We start from the raw sequence: 14,924 nt of genomic DNA, 5'->3' as shown, positions 1-14,924 counted from the left end.
ATTTTATTTAAGTCGGCGCTGTAACTAGTGATGTATAAACTCACTACACTCATTGACTTTATATGACAATAAAGGCGATTTTAATGCACTGGAAATCAAGTCTTGCTATTTCCTGAGTTATCAAAGTTAGAGATTTTAAAATAAGCACACCAAATTCACCAATTTTCCTGATTTTTACACCTATATTGACAGAAAGCAGTAACCAGGATTCTGTACTTAACAAAAATTCCAATTCATTATTAATAATTAGACTCTAGCTACAAGTTAGTAGTTCTAAATTGTTGGCATAGAACACCACAATTTAACTCCCCTTATAAACTGCCCCTCACTCACACACACACTCTTACAATCTCACTCACACACACATCTCACACACACTCACATCTCTCACACACATACACACAAACACACACACCTCACACACACACACATCTCACACATACAATCTCACACACACATCTCACACAGACATGCAGAACGGAGCAGGAAAAGATGGAGTGGAAATAGTGAAAGCAGTTCAGTCATCTTTGATGACAAGATCAGTTGAGTTGGTTCTTGCTGATTTTCATCTTTCCTTTTCCAAATGCTTCCACTGGGCTGTAAGAGGCACAGATTACTGATTTACTTATGAAAGGACTCTAATTTATCAATTAAAAGGCACAGTTTACAGCAACTACTAAAGAAAAGATAAGTAGGTTTTCTTCAGGTTTAATGAAGGTTTTGACTAGTGTGCTGTTAACATCGGTCTGCTGTTAACATCAGTGTGCCTGAATAATGCAGTATTATAAAGGACACACAGCCAGAAAGCCAATATCTACCCTCCTCACAAATACAGTCAAGACTCCTCCCCCACTCTCTGCCTTGATAGGCTGAAGATCTTTCAGGGTTGATGCAACAGTCCTTCAGCAATTAAATTGTCTCTAAATACTCCCTTACATGTCGGACAATTTGCACTTTTAACAATATGGCCAGTTGAAATCGGATACCAGACAAAGGGTATTCCACCTGAAAATTCAACAGTAAACTGAACAATTGGCCACCTTATCTATAGCTGGTTACACTTACTCATTTGCTGATTTGAGCATTTGTTGGAAAAGTATATTTTGGATCATTTGCAGACCTGTTCGCTAGCTGGTTTTGGAGTGCTTAAGGCATTTATTTTGTCATTTTAAATCATTTAAATCTTCAAATCGGTTAATAGACTATTACAAAGCTGCTTACACAGCCGGTGCCAAATTAAATGCAATAATTCTGTAAGTAGATTAGTAAACTAGAAAGCACATGGTCGCTTCTGAAGCTGCATCTTCTGGTTGCAAATGTTCTGAAATGCACTCTGCATCAGTTTTAAAATATTCTGTGAATTGATGCTACACCACATTTTATGCTAGGATAAGGTGGTAACAAAGAGAAAAAGACATAAGGGACTTCAAAATATGTGGGCCCTAAAAATTGCCCTAACCAGTTCTGCCAGCTTCAGGTACCTCTAGTGACACCTGTCCCAGCTGTGCACAATGTTTGTTATACACTGCACACTCTTTCTTATGAATAATTTCTCTTGCGGCCTTGCCACTCTCCTCCATCCCTACAGCTCTTAGAGACATCTATGCTCACAATATTGATCTCTTAAGCATGGACCAGATTTTAATTTGTCTAATTACATTCTTAAGAAGCACCTTAGGAATTTTTGTTATCTTAAATGCAAAGATAAGTTGTCGTCATTGAAACTGCAACTATAAAGGGTGCATTCTCCACCCAGCCTCTTAAATTGTTAAAAAAACGCGGGTGGGGCAAGCCAAAAATGAGGTCCTCGCCGTGCCAGGTTTTTGTATTTACTTGGGGAGTGCTGGAACTAAAAAAAAAACTGCCAAATGATCACTTATACAAAGACGTCAATGTCGTAGAAATACTGGCCTTAGATAAAGGTAGGCAATGTGTTTCTAAGTAAATATTGGAGGTCCAACTGACTTGTGTTCAATGGAACCTATTTACATCTGTCGACATCTCATTAATTTAAAACTTAATACAGAGGCAATTGTCACTCTCTTCACCACAGGATTCACTGTGGGTGAAGAAACTGAAGATATTGCCTTACAGAGATGAAACTACATTGTCCAGGTGGAACAGTTCTCAAGAATAAAGGCATAAAACAGGAAACACCACAATACAAAGGGTGTGAAATATAGGAGAGTGTATTCATAATAATAAAACCTCACCTTCAAGCACGTATATCTTGACCTCGACATTGCTGAAATAGCAGAAAGAGTTCAATGAGTTTCAATACACATGAAATATATCAAGGGAGACCAAATTATGTCCTGTCTATTCAAAGACAAGCCAGACAGTAAACTAACGGCTCAGGTACAAACAGTGACGGACCAAATGTTCAAAGGGAAACTGGTCCAAGATTTAAATGGACTTCCTAAACTCTTGGCAGGATCCAAAAATAAGACCATCTATTAAGTTTAACAAATATGTCAGAGAAGAATCAACAGCCAGCAAGCAAAAAATAGTTAATTCAACAAGAATGAAAGACTGAGCTAGAACGTCATAATTTGTCACAATTGTGTTAAACATTTGGTAAGACCAAACATTCAGCAGGTTTACCAAACAAATGTGCACTGAGCATCAATAGTATTTCACAATCATGGGCAACTTACTAGTTTTCGGCATAAGTCTAATTCCAGGAAGATGGTCTGGGTACGTTATAATGGTGACACTTAGCACACAGTCTGGTTTCAGTCAGTGATTAGATGGCCAGAGATCTCAAGAGGGATTGAAATTCTCATAACTGATTGTGAAATCTGTGACTATACAGGAATGTCAGCAGTGGAAAAATTTCCATCATACTGAAGAGAATTCACATACCAGAAAGTGGGCAGCACGGTGGCACAGTGGCAAGCACTGCTGCCTCACAGTGCCAGAGACTCGGGTTCGATTCCCGCCTCAGGGGACTGTCTGTGTGGAGTTTGCACATTCTCCCCCTGTCTGTGTGGGTTTGCTCCAGTTTCCTCCCACAGTCCAAAAATGTGCAGGTTAGGTGAATTGGCCATGCTAAATTGCCCGTAGTGTTAGATGTACGGGAATGGGTCTGGGTGGGTTGCTCTTCGGAGGGTCGGTGTTGGCAGAAGGCCTGTTTCCACACTGTAAATAATCTAATCTTAAAACAAAACCTGCAAATGTTTTGAGGAGATACAAATCAGAAGAAAAAGAATGAGCAATACAATCAACTTAAGCTGATTGATCAATCTTTAACTGAAACTGCTTAAGCACACAACTTGGTGAACAAATTAACAAGGCAGTTTTGAGTTTATTTTCAGGTGATCTAACAACTAACTTTCAGGAAGATAATTTTGATTCTTCATCTTCCAAGGAACCATCATCAATGGCAGTGATAGAGCTATGTTAGCAGGAATCTTCAAGTAACATGACTGAGGATTTGAATACATTGGGCTAAATGACAGAAGGTAAGTGAAAACATTCAATGTAACCTACAAGTTGAACGGCTTACATACCTTAAAGCAGATGTATCAGTAGATTGAGAGTAAAGATTTGCTTAGATAGTTTGGACTGCAATGGACTCCATGAAAACCAACACTGAGATGGTAGTGACCAATATCCATATGCTCATTAGACACCCTAAAATAAACTATCTGGCACAGAGATCCAGGATACTGTCAAGAAGAAATGGCCTGGCTCAGAAGTCTAGCCTTCTGTAAAAAAGAAAGTTCCTGTTTCAACTATCGTGAAAAGGGTTCATAAGAATAAAGATCTACCCCACTGAAGAAATGGAGCAAATATTTGGTTTTGCAGGATGGAGTTCTTCTGCAGAAGAAATTTAGGAAGTTAACAGTCTTCCAGACAAGGGAATGGACTGACTTCCTGGTTTATTAGGAATTGTCTCTTCAGTTAAAGACTGCCGTGAAAGGTCTACCAAGAGAGGCTTCACAGAGCATGTAGAGTCAAGATCAGAATCAAGGCCAACAGTCTTCAAGCCAAAGAACTGCCAATTTTCCAAGACCAATTCTGAAATCTCTTGACTTCCTGAATTTGTAAAGTCAAAGACTTAAGGTAAGTTGGGGCAGTGGTCAATGTACGGAGATACAATAATGTATAAATGTTAATTATGGGGGGCGGGGAAATGCTTGAATGTAGATGTTGTATAAAATAATGGTTTTGGAAATGTTAATGTTGCAAATCTGATGCTGTCATAGTGACTTGGGTTAGGATAAATCAGGGCAGTTTAGGATCTTACGGAGTGAATCCCTATATTCTAAGGCCCCTCTCAGTCTGAGTAACAATGTTTTGTCTTGCTTATATAACTGGTATCTGATTACAAATGTGCAATCAGTTCCATGGTGTTTAAAACAGGAGCTTTTTCTTGTAAAGTCTCATTTTGTGGAGCAAGCTATGAGGACCACAAAGTTAGAGCGGTCAACAGTGAATCACATACTGCATTAAGAGTGTCACAAAAAACAAGTGATACACTTTAAATGGAGCCAGCACAAACATCTCAGGCACTTCCAGTTGGTTCCTGCCAGGCTTCAGTTGGGTGAATTGAGATGACTGGTCCATAGGGTAAAAGTTGAGAAATTGATTAGAATGCTCATCAAACGAGTCAACGTGAATGTGATGGGCTGAATGGCCTCCTCCTTCATGTCATTTTAAGGGGCTTGCCAGTGCAGATGTGGTTATTTCTCCTTGTGGGAAAGTCAAGAATCGGAGGGTATAATCTTAGAGTAAAGAGATACACATTTAAGACACAAGGAGGCACTTATTTCTCTCAGATGGTAGTGAATCTGAGCAATTGTTTCCTATGGTGGTCTTCAAGGCTGGGCCTTTAGGTATGTATAGTAGTAGGCTGAGATTTCTAATCATTAAGGAAATCAAAATCTTCCTGATGAACAACTTATGCTCGAAATGTCAACTCTCCTGCTCCTCGGATCCTGCCTGACTGGCTGTGTTTTTCCAGCACCACACTTTTTGACTCTGACCTCCAGCATCTGCAGCCCTCACTTTCTCCTCGGCTTTTAAAATGGCAAACTAGGGCCAATCTTGACATTCTCTATTGCTGGCCCTTACCCTACTCTGATCACCAGCAACTTTGTAGGGAGTCAGAAAATGATCTACCACATGTCCACATGCAGCAGCCATGACACTGCAGGCTCCATTGTGAAGCGGACATTTCTGACATCTCTCACACCACTGGTTTGATTGAGTTGGGTTGGCTTTGGAAGGCAACAATGTTCACAGCAGCTGAAAGATACAGTCAACTTATAAACCTGCGTACCCTATCCGAAATGAATAATGGCTGACATATAGATGCAATGCAGAGTCAGAAAGGCTGATGTCATGCCAGCCTTTATTATAAGAGGATCAGAGTTCACAACTGGAAAGTTTTGCTTCAGCTGAATACATATATTACACTGCACTTCAGTAATGTGTGTTATGAACCAGGCCAGACCCCCTCAAAACACTTCCAGAAAGTAGCCCAGACTCTAATTTTGCCAGTTGTTTTAAGCAGGTGTGAGTGGATATTCCAGGAGTGATGCAGCTATTCAAGCCACTTAGTTTTCAACGAAACAGAATTTATTTACAAGATTACCAAATGAAACACAAACAAAAGAGAACAGAATACAGAATAACAACCTATCCAAAAAAGCAACAGATTATTCCAACTTAATGATGCTGTTCCAAATACTTGGAACAATCCCCATAAACACCCCTTGGCAAAGAAGGTTAAGTCAAACAGAGGGTCTTCCAGGAGACAGAGATGACAGAGAGATTCAGCATGGAACACTTTCTTCCATGGAGCTATTTCTTGGACCAGCAGCCTTAAAACTGACTGATTTGCTAAAACCAAACCAAACGAGAGAAAAGCTGAGCTGGGAGAACTGGCAGTACCCTTTCATTGTACAAGTGTTTTTCTTTAAACATGAAAGCCTTTTGCCTGAGGCAGTATCTGTAAGCTGTAATCAAATTAGCCATAGAGTCATAGAGATGTACAGCATGGAAACATACCCTTCGGTCCGACCCGTCAATGCCGACCAGATATCCCAACCCAATCTAGTCCCACCTGCCAGCACACGGCCCATATCCCTCCAAACCCTTCCTATTCATATACCCATCCAAATGCCTCTTAAATGTTGTAATTATACCAGCCTCCACCACTTCCTCTGGCAGCTCATTCCATTCTTGTACCACCCTCTGCGTGAAAACGTTGCCCCTTAGGTCTCTTTTATATCTTTCCCCTCTCACCCTAAACCTATGCCCTCTAGTTCTGGACTCCCAACCCCAGGGAAAAGACTCTGTCTATTTATCCTATCCATGCCCTTTCATGATTTTATAGATCTCTATAAGGTCACCCCTCAGCCTCCGACGCTCCAGGGAAAACAACCCCAGGCTGTTTAGCCTCTCCCTATAGCTCAAATCCTCCAACCCTGGCAACATCCTTGCAAATCTTTTCTGAACCCTTTCACGTTTCACAACATCTTTCCGATAGGAAGGAGACCAGAATTCCTGAAACCCTTCAAACCTAGACTTTTCAGAATTGCTGCTTTTACGATCTCTTTAAAAAAAGCCAAGCATAGCATAACCTTGTTAAAGGAATAGCATCGTCACGTGTGTGAAGTTTTGCCAACTTTATCTTCAGAAGGCTATTATTGCCATAGATGGAGCACAATAACATTCACTAACTCAATCCTGAGAGATTGGGTGAAATGGCTGCGTATTTTCTAGGGTTTTGAAAAAAACAAGAGGTAGTCTTATGGAAACTTGCCAAAAACTGGAAGAGGTACCTGCAGTGAGATGCTTCTTAGTGGGAAGTCTAGACAACTTCAAAGTCAGGGGGAAGACTTTTGGGATAACGGTGTGGATTTTGCTTTATCTCAGAGCATTGTGAATCTTTGGAATTCTCTGCATAAGAGCACTGCACTATACATTTAAAGTAGAGATTAACAGATTTCTAAATACCAATGAGGTAAAAGGATGTATGGGTAATGAGGGAGAAAGGTATTAAGTATTTGATTACCCATATTTACATTGAATGATGGAGTCGACTCGATTGGGTGAATGCCCATGTCTGCTCTAGATTCCTCTGAATCATGAGAGACTCCAGTTTTGGAGTTGCTATCCTTTTGCTTGATCAGTTCAAAAGCTATTTTACTTCCAAAATGCTGTATGATAAGTTATTTATGTTTGTCACACGGGAGTTGATGAGAGGACTTCTTAATTGGTAAGTAAACATCAAATTAACCAGCATGATGAAAATTAAACAGTCTTCAGACACATTAGAATACATGATACTCTGGCCCCATAATACACTTGCTATTTACTTGGCCTCATCACAAAGTTAGCTGCATTGCTGAAACGTTTCCAATCCTGCCATCTGAAGGCACCCAATCTATGGCTACAGGGAGTGGGAGTAGGCGGAACATCCTTAGAGTTTCACCCACTCTACTGTTGCTGTTTCCTTCAGGGTTGCGTCAAAATGTACTCAGAGATTCTCTGAGGGATCCCATAGACCCATTCCTTGCCCTCACCAGTGCAAGTAAATCCTGAGTAGGTTTATTACCTCAGTATATTAACCTGCCATGACAGACGGTGGAATTTGAATTCAATTTTTTTAAAAATCTGGAAGTATGAGTCTAATAATGACCATTCAATCACTGTTAATAGTCAGGGAAAAAGACCATCTCATTCACCAATCTCCTTTAGTCATGGGGTCATTGGGTCATGCAGCTTGGAAACAGACCCTTCAGTCCAACCAGTCCATGGCAAACATAATCCTAAATGAAACAAGTCCCACATGCCTGCTCCTGGCCCATGTCCTTTCAAACTTTTCTTATTCATGTATTTATCCAAATGTCTTTTAAATGTTGTAATTGTGCCCACATCCACCACTTCCTCAGGAAATTCATTCCACACACAAACCACCCTCTGTGTAAAAAAGGAAATTGCCCCTCATGTCTTTTTTAAATCTCTCTTCTGTCATCTTGAAAATGTTTCTCCTAGTCGTGAAAACCCCATCCTCGGGAAAGAACAACTACCATTAACTCTATCTGTACCCCTCATGATTTTAAAAAACCTCTATAAGGTCACCTCTCAACCTCCTATGCTGCAGTGAAAAATGTCCCAGCCTATCCAGCCTCCCTTTATAACTCAAACCTTCCATGCCCAGCAACATCCTGGTAAATCTCTTCTAAACTCTCTCCAGCCTAATAATATCTTTCCTATAACTGGGTGTCCAGAAGTGGACACAGTATTCCAGAAGAGGCAGTGCTGGAGGCTGGATCTGGATGGGTATATGAATAGGAAGGGTTTGGAGGAATATGGGCCGGATGCTGGCAGGTTGGACTAGATTGAGTTGGGATATCTAGTTGGACCGAAGGGTCTGTTTCCGTGCTGTACATTACTATAATTCTATGACTCTAAGAGGCTTCACCAATGTCCTGCACAAGCTCAACACGATGTCCCAACTCCTATACTCAAAAGTTTGAGCAATGAAGGCAAACATGCTAAATGCCTTTTTAACCACCCTGTCTACCTGTGAAGCAAACTTCAAAGAATTATGTACCTGCACCCCTACGTCCCTCTGCTCTTCAACACTACCTAAGGCCTTATGAAAGTGCCATCCTTACCTGATCTGGCCTGCATGTGACTCCAAACCCAAACAATGTGGTTGGTTCTTAACTGCCCTCTGGGCATTAGGGATAGGCAGTGACTGTTGGCCTAGTCAGGCACATCCTGTGAATAGATAAAAGAAAATCTTCTTGATGACTCTCTCTCTCCTCTTTAAAAACCAGTTCGACATGTGGCTTGCTGCCAAATTTTAAAATGATAATGCTCCTATGAAGTGTTCCACTGTATTGAAATTATATTGAAGCCATTAGGCCTACACCCTGCTTAAAAGAGCTTGGTTTACATGATAGGCTGAAAGACTGGAGACTCGACCATTCAGAAATGTGTCGACTTCAGCGGGTTCTGATTGCAGTTTTGACAGATAGTGAAGTAATGCACCATTGACATTTTGGTCCAATTAAAAAGAATAGGGATGCTCAGAGGGCACAAGTTTAAGTCCTGTGAGGCCAGAACAAAGTTAGAAATCTGAAGGTAAGTTGTTTTCCCTGGAGAATAATGAAGGTCTGGAGCCGAGTACTGTATCTCATCAGCTGCTGAATCCCTTCGAGCATGAGCTGGGTCTGGAAGCGGACACCGTAGGGAAGTCAAAATCACAGAGTCCTTCCAGCATTGATGGATGCCATTCGGCCCATTGAGTGCATGCCAGTTTCTATGCTGCAATCCCAACAGTCCGATTCCCCCACATTGCTCTTGCACAGAGTAATCTGCTGCACTAATTTTGGTCACCTAGTAAGGCCAGAGAGGAATTTCACAGATTTTCTCTCATTCTTGCCTGGACTTTCACTTGGCTTTTTGCCCTTTCCTGTTTGGGTAGAAAATGTAAATTATTGCAAGACACAAAGCATGGAAAATCCGTGATAAACTGGAGGCATCAAAGGCTCTTATCGTTTTTATGTTATATATATAAATGTGAATTTCTGATGGTGACTCGCACAGGGGAAATCTCCTTGTCTCACACTAGAGTTTTCCTGTATCTACAATCACGAAGGAGGTGTTATAATTTGTCCAGGTTTACTACAAATGGGTATCACAATTTCAACCCCATTTTCCCAACCAGTTGATTTTAATATCTATTTGCATGCTCCCATTATCTGATATTAAGATGCAAGCTATGAATAATTCCCTGTTGTTACTACGCTAGCTATACAGGTATCTGCTTCTGCTGAATAACAGATCAAAGCAACCAACCCAGTTCTTAAAATGCTGGTGGGTGGAGACAACGTAAATCAGAGTTCAATAATGTACTGTCTTCCACCCCCACCAACTCCCTTCCCTTGATTTTTGAGCATTCAGTTAGAAAGCAAATACTCTATGATCACTGGCTATCAGGACATTTACTTGTAATAAAAAGGAATGTCAAAATTCATGCAATTTCAATAACACAATGATATTTATTATGAAGAAAGCAGCAGGAACTCTTGTGTTTATGGTGGAGCCACATCACAACTCCCACATCCCCCCCTCCCTCTGAGGTGCTGAAGCTGCCCTCAGCAGGGTTTATAATGAGTGGATCAATATTAACGTATGCATTATCTGACTGAATAGTTTAATGGTTTCACAAAAAAAAATTGTTGTGTATGTATATGGTGCTTGAGGCAACTTCATCCCATTAATCACAAATTCTGCCTGTTACTGTAAAGAAACCTGATGAGTCCTAATAGAACATAAAACATAGAAAAATACAGCGCAGTACAGGCCCTTCGGCCCTCGATGTTGCGCCAACCGAAGCCTACCTAACCTACACTAGCCCAATAACCTCCATATGCTTGTCCAATGCCCGCTTAAATTACCATAAAGAGGGAGGGTCCACCACTGCTACTGGCAGGGCATTCCATGAACTCACAACCCGCTGAGTAAAAAATCTACCCCTAACATCTGTCCTATACCTACCACCCCTTAATTTAAAGCTGTGTCCCCTAGTAACAACTGACTTCATTAGCGGAAAAAGGTTCTCACTGTCAACCCTATCTAAACCCCTAATCATCTTGTACACCTCTATCAAATCTCCCCTAAACCTTCTTTTCTCCAATGAGAAAAGACCCAAGTGCCTCAGCCTTTCCTCATATGATCTTCCTACCATGCCAGGCAACATCCTGGTAAACCTCCTCTGCACTCGTTCCAATGCCTCCACATCCTTCCTATAGTATGGCGACCAAAACTACACACAATACTCCAGATGAGGCCGCACCAGAGTCTTATACAACTGCAACATGACCTCAGGACTCCGGAACTCAATTCCTCTACCAATAAAGCCCAGTACACCATATGCCTTCTTCACAGCACTATTTACCTGGGTGGCAACTTTCAAAGATCTGTGTACATGGACACCAAGATCCCTCTGCTCATCCACACTACCAAGTAGTCTACCATTAGCCCAGTAATCCATCTTCTTGTTACTCCTACCAAAGTGAATGACTTCACACTTAGCTACATTGAATTCCATTTGCCACCTTCCTGCCCAGCTCTGCAACTTATCTATATCCCGCTGTAACCTGCCACATCCTTCTTCGCTGTCCACAACTCCACCTACTTTCGTGTCATCCGCAAACTTGCTCACCCAGCCTTCAAGCCCCTCCTCCAGGTCATTTATAAAAATGACAAACAGCAATGGTCCCAAAACAGATCCTTGTGGAACACCGCTAGTAACTGCACTCCAAGATGAACCTATACCATCAACTACTACCCTCTGTCTCCTTCCAGCCAGCCAATTCCTAATCCAAACCTCCAATGCACCCTCAATGCCATACCTCTGTAGTTTTTGCATTAGCCTGCCATGGGTTACCTTATCAAACGCCTTGCTAAAATCCATATACACCACATCTACTGCTTTACCCTCGTCCACTTCCTTGGTCACCTTCTCAAAGAACTCAATAAGGTTTGTGAGGCACGACCTGCCCTTCACAAAACCATGCTGACTATCCTTGATCAAATTATTCCTATCCAGATGTTCATAAATCCTATCCCTTACAATTCTCTCTAAGACTTTGCCCACAACAGAAGTGAGACTCACTGGCCTATAGTTACTCGGGCTATCCCTGCTCCCCTTCTTGAACAAGGGGACCACATTCGCTATCCTCCAGTCTTCTGGCACTATTCCCGTAGACAACGACGACATAAAAATCAAGGCCAATGGCTCCGCTATCTCCTCACTAGCTTCCCAGACGATCCTAGGATAAATGCCATCAGGCCCAGGGGACTTATCTATTTTCATCCTTTCCAGTATTCCCCAGACCTCTTCCCTACGTACCTCAAGGCCATCCATTCTAATCACTTGTGACTCAATATTCACATTAGCAACAGTGTCCTGTTCCTGAGTGAATACTGACGAAAAGTATTGATTTAGTGTCTCACCAATCTCCTCCACCTCCACGCACAACTTCCCACTACTATCCTTGACTGGACCGATACCTACCCTAGTCATCCTTTTATTCCTGACATACCTATAGAAAGCCTTTGGGTTTTCCCTAATCCTACCAACTAAGGACTTTTCATGTCCCCTTCTCGCTGCTCTTAGCTCTCTCTTTAGATCCTTCCTGGCTACCTTATAACTCTCAATCGCCCCAACTGAACCTTCACGCCTCATCTTTACATAGGCCGCCCTCTTCCCTTTCACAAGGGATTCCAAATCCTTATTAAACCACGGATCCCTCACAAGACCCTTTACTCCCTGCCTGACTGGTACATACTTATCAAGGACACCCATTAGCTGTTCCTTGAAAAATCTCCACATATCATTTGTGTTCTTCCCTTGAAGCCTATTTTTCCAATCCACGCATCCTAAGTCATGTCTCACCGCATCATAATTTCCCTGCCCCCAGCTATAACTGTTGCCCTGCAGTGCACACTTATCCCTCTCCATCACTAGAGTAAAAGTCACCGAGTTGTGGTCACTGCCCCCGAAGTGCTCACCTACCTCCAAGTCTAACACCTGGCCTGGTTCATTACCTAGAACCAAATCCAGTATAGCCTCACCTCTTGTTGGCCTGTCTACATATTGTGTCAGGAAACCCTCCTGCACACATTGGACAAACAGCGACCCATCTAACGAACTCAAGCTATAGCTTTCCCAGTCAATATCTGGGAAGTTAAAGTCCCCCATAACAACCACCCTGCTACTTTCACTCTTCTCCTGAATCATCCTCGCAATACTTTCCTCTACTTCTCTCGGACTATTAGGAGGCCTGTAGAAAACTGCTAACAGGGTGACCTCACCTTTCCTATTTCTAACCTCCGCCCAAACTACCTCAGATGGCAAGTCTTCCTCCATCACCCTTTCTACTGCTGTAATACTATCCTTGACAAGCAATGCCACACCTCCCCCACTTTTACCCCCACCTCTGACCCTACTAAAACATTTAAACCCTGGAACCTGCAACAGCCAATACTGTCCCTGTTCTACCCACGTCTCTGTAATGGCCACAACATTGAAGTCCCAGGTACCAACCCATGCTGCAAGCTCACCTACCTTATTTCTTATACTTCTGGCATTGAAGTATACACACTTCAAGTCACCTTCCTGTTTACAGGCACCCTCCTTCGAGATCGATGCCATGTTCCTAACCTCCCTACACTCAAGGTCCTGTACCCGAAAGCTACACTCCAGGTTCCCATGCCCCTGCAGAGTTAGTTTAAACCCTCCCAAAGAGCACTAGCAAACCTCCCCCCAAGGATACTGGTGCCCCTCAGGTTCAGGTGTAGACCATCCTGTTTATAGAGATCCTACCTTCCCCAGAAAGAACCCCAGTTGTCCAGATACCGGAATCCCTCCCTCCTGCACCATCCCTGTAGCCACGCATTTAACTCTTCTCTCTCCCTATTCCTCGACTCTCTATCACGTGGCACGGGTAACAAACCAGAGACTCTGAGCTTCCAACCTAGCTCCCTGAAAGCCTGCCTAACATCCTCACCCCTCTTCCTACCTATGTCGTTGGTGCCAATGTGGACCACGATCTGGGGCTGCTCCCCCTCCCCCTTAAGGACCCAGAAAACATGATCAGAGACATGAGAGGACATTGACCTGAAATGCAAAATCTTGCTCTGAAACCTGTTGTTTGTTTCCAGAATTTAGCTGCTTTTATTTCAGATTTGCAGCAGCTGCGAGATTTTTGCCTATGTCATACAGAGGGACTCTTTCTGAAAATCGATTTGCCATTTCATGCTGGTTCATTAACGTTCCCTGACGCACATGATTTGGCTCTGAGGTAGCAGAATACATTTGATGTCCAATATCTATTGCTGTGTGCAGCTAGACTGCTGAGCACCAGATCTATAACCGACAAGTGAAGAAATTGAGAAAAATGTAGAAAGACTGTCATTCAAAGAGCATCCTGTATGTTTACAGGATATCCCTCAATACCGTACAGCCAATAGTGTACCATTGAAGAGTAGTCATTGTTATAATGTAATGCAGCAGTCAGTTTGCAAACAGAAAGCCCCTCTACAAACAATAAAATAATGAAATCCAGCAAAGCTCCTTCTGTGGTGTTGATTCAGAATAAATATTGATGAGCACACTGGAACTCAGCCTGTTCTTTCCATCACAACTACAGGGTCGTTTACAGGCAAACAGGTCCTGGGTTTAACACGGTTCTGAATGTCAATAGAGTACATCTATATACCACCCTTCCTCCCGCCCAACCTGGAGTAACAGCCTTGATTTTTATGTTCAGTTACAAGGGTAGGACTCAAGTCAACACCTTTTTCTTTCTCAGAAGTGAGCATGTTACCAACCATATCGACTGATCAAGATTTGGTGATGTTGATGGAGAAGGAATCTTTCACTCATGGGAATTGGCTGGCTCGGCTAACATTTATTGCCCATCCTAAATTGCCCAAAGGACAGTTAAGAATCAATCATGTTGCTCTTATATGTAGGCCAGACCAGATTAGGACAGCAGTTTCCTCCCCTAAAGGGTATTAAGTGAACCAGATGGGATTTCTCCCAATAATCAGGGATGATTTCATCATTCGGCTTTTGATTCCAAATTTTTGTTGAATTCAAATTCCATACATGGTAGGGATTAAACCCAGGTTCCCAGCACATTGCCTGGGTCTATGGATTAATAGGCCAGCAATAATACCATCATCTCCCTTAATATTGATGTGGAATGTCAGCTGGGACTAGGTGCTGAAATCCTGTCTAACCCCACAACTCGCATTCATTCAGCACCTGCACTGGTAAAACAACCTGAGAAATGTCACATGAGTATTACAAAACAAAATTTGACACCGAGTCATGTAAGAAGGCATTGCAAAGGGAGGTGATGGCCTATTGGTGTTAGTGTTGA

The 14,924-nt window shown here is 42.2% G+C and overlaps 1 long non-coding RNA gene across 1 annotated transcript in view; it reads right to left on the bottom strand.

Annotated features, from left to right (window-relative positions):
- Window positions 1–382: 382 nt before the first annotated feature.
- The window catches only part of LOC140478748 (uncharacterized), an 81,429-nt gene continuing 66,887 nt past the window's right edge, over window positions 383–14,924 (bottom strand). Inside the window, exons 2-4 of the long non-coding RNA XR_011960862.1 lie at window positions 8,637–8,742; window positions 2,214–2,245; window positions 383–597 (exon numbers count right to left, since the gene is read on the bottom strand). This is a non-coding gene — a long non-coding RNA (uncharacterized lncRNA). The remainder of the gene's footprint in view (window positions 598–2,213; window positions 2,246–8,636; window positions 8,743–14,924) is intronic.

The sequence above is a fragment of the Chiloscyllium punctatum genome, chromosome 6 (assembly GCF_047496795.1).
Source record: "Chiloscyllium punctatum isolate Juve2018m chromosome 6, sChiPun1.3, whole genome shotgun sequence".
In the NCBI taxonomy this organism is placed as follows: Eukaryota; Metazoa; Chordata; class Chondrichthyes; order Orectolobiformes; family Hemiscylliidae; genus Chiloscyllium; species Chiloscyllium punctatum.
Note: the sequence above shows the minus strand (reverse complement) of the source record. Positions and strands in the feature narration are given on the sequence as shown.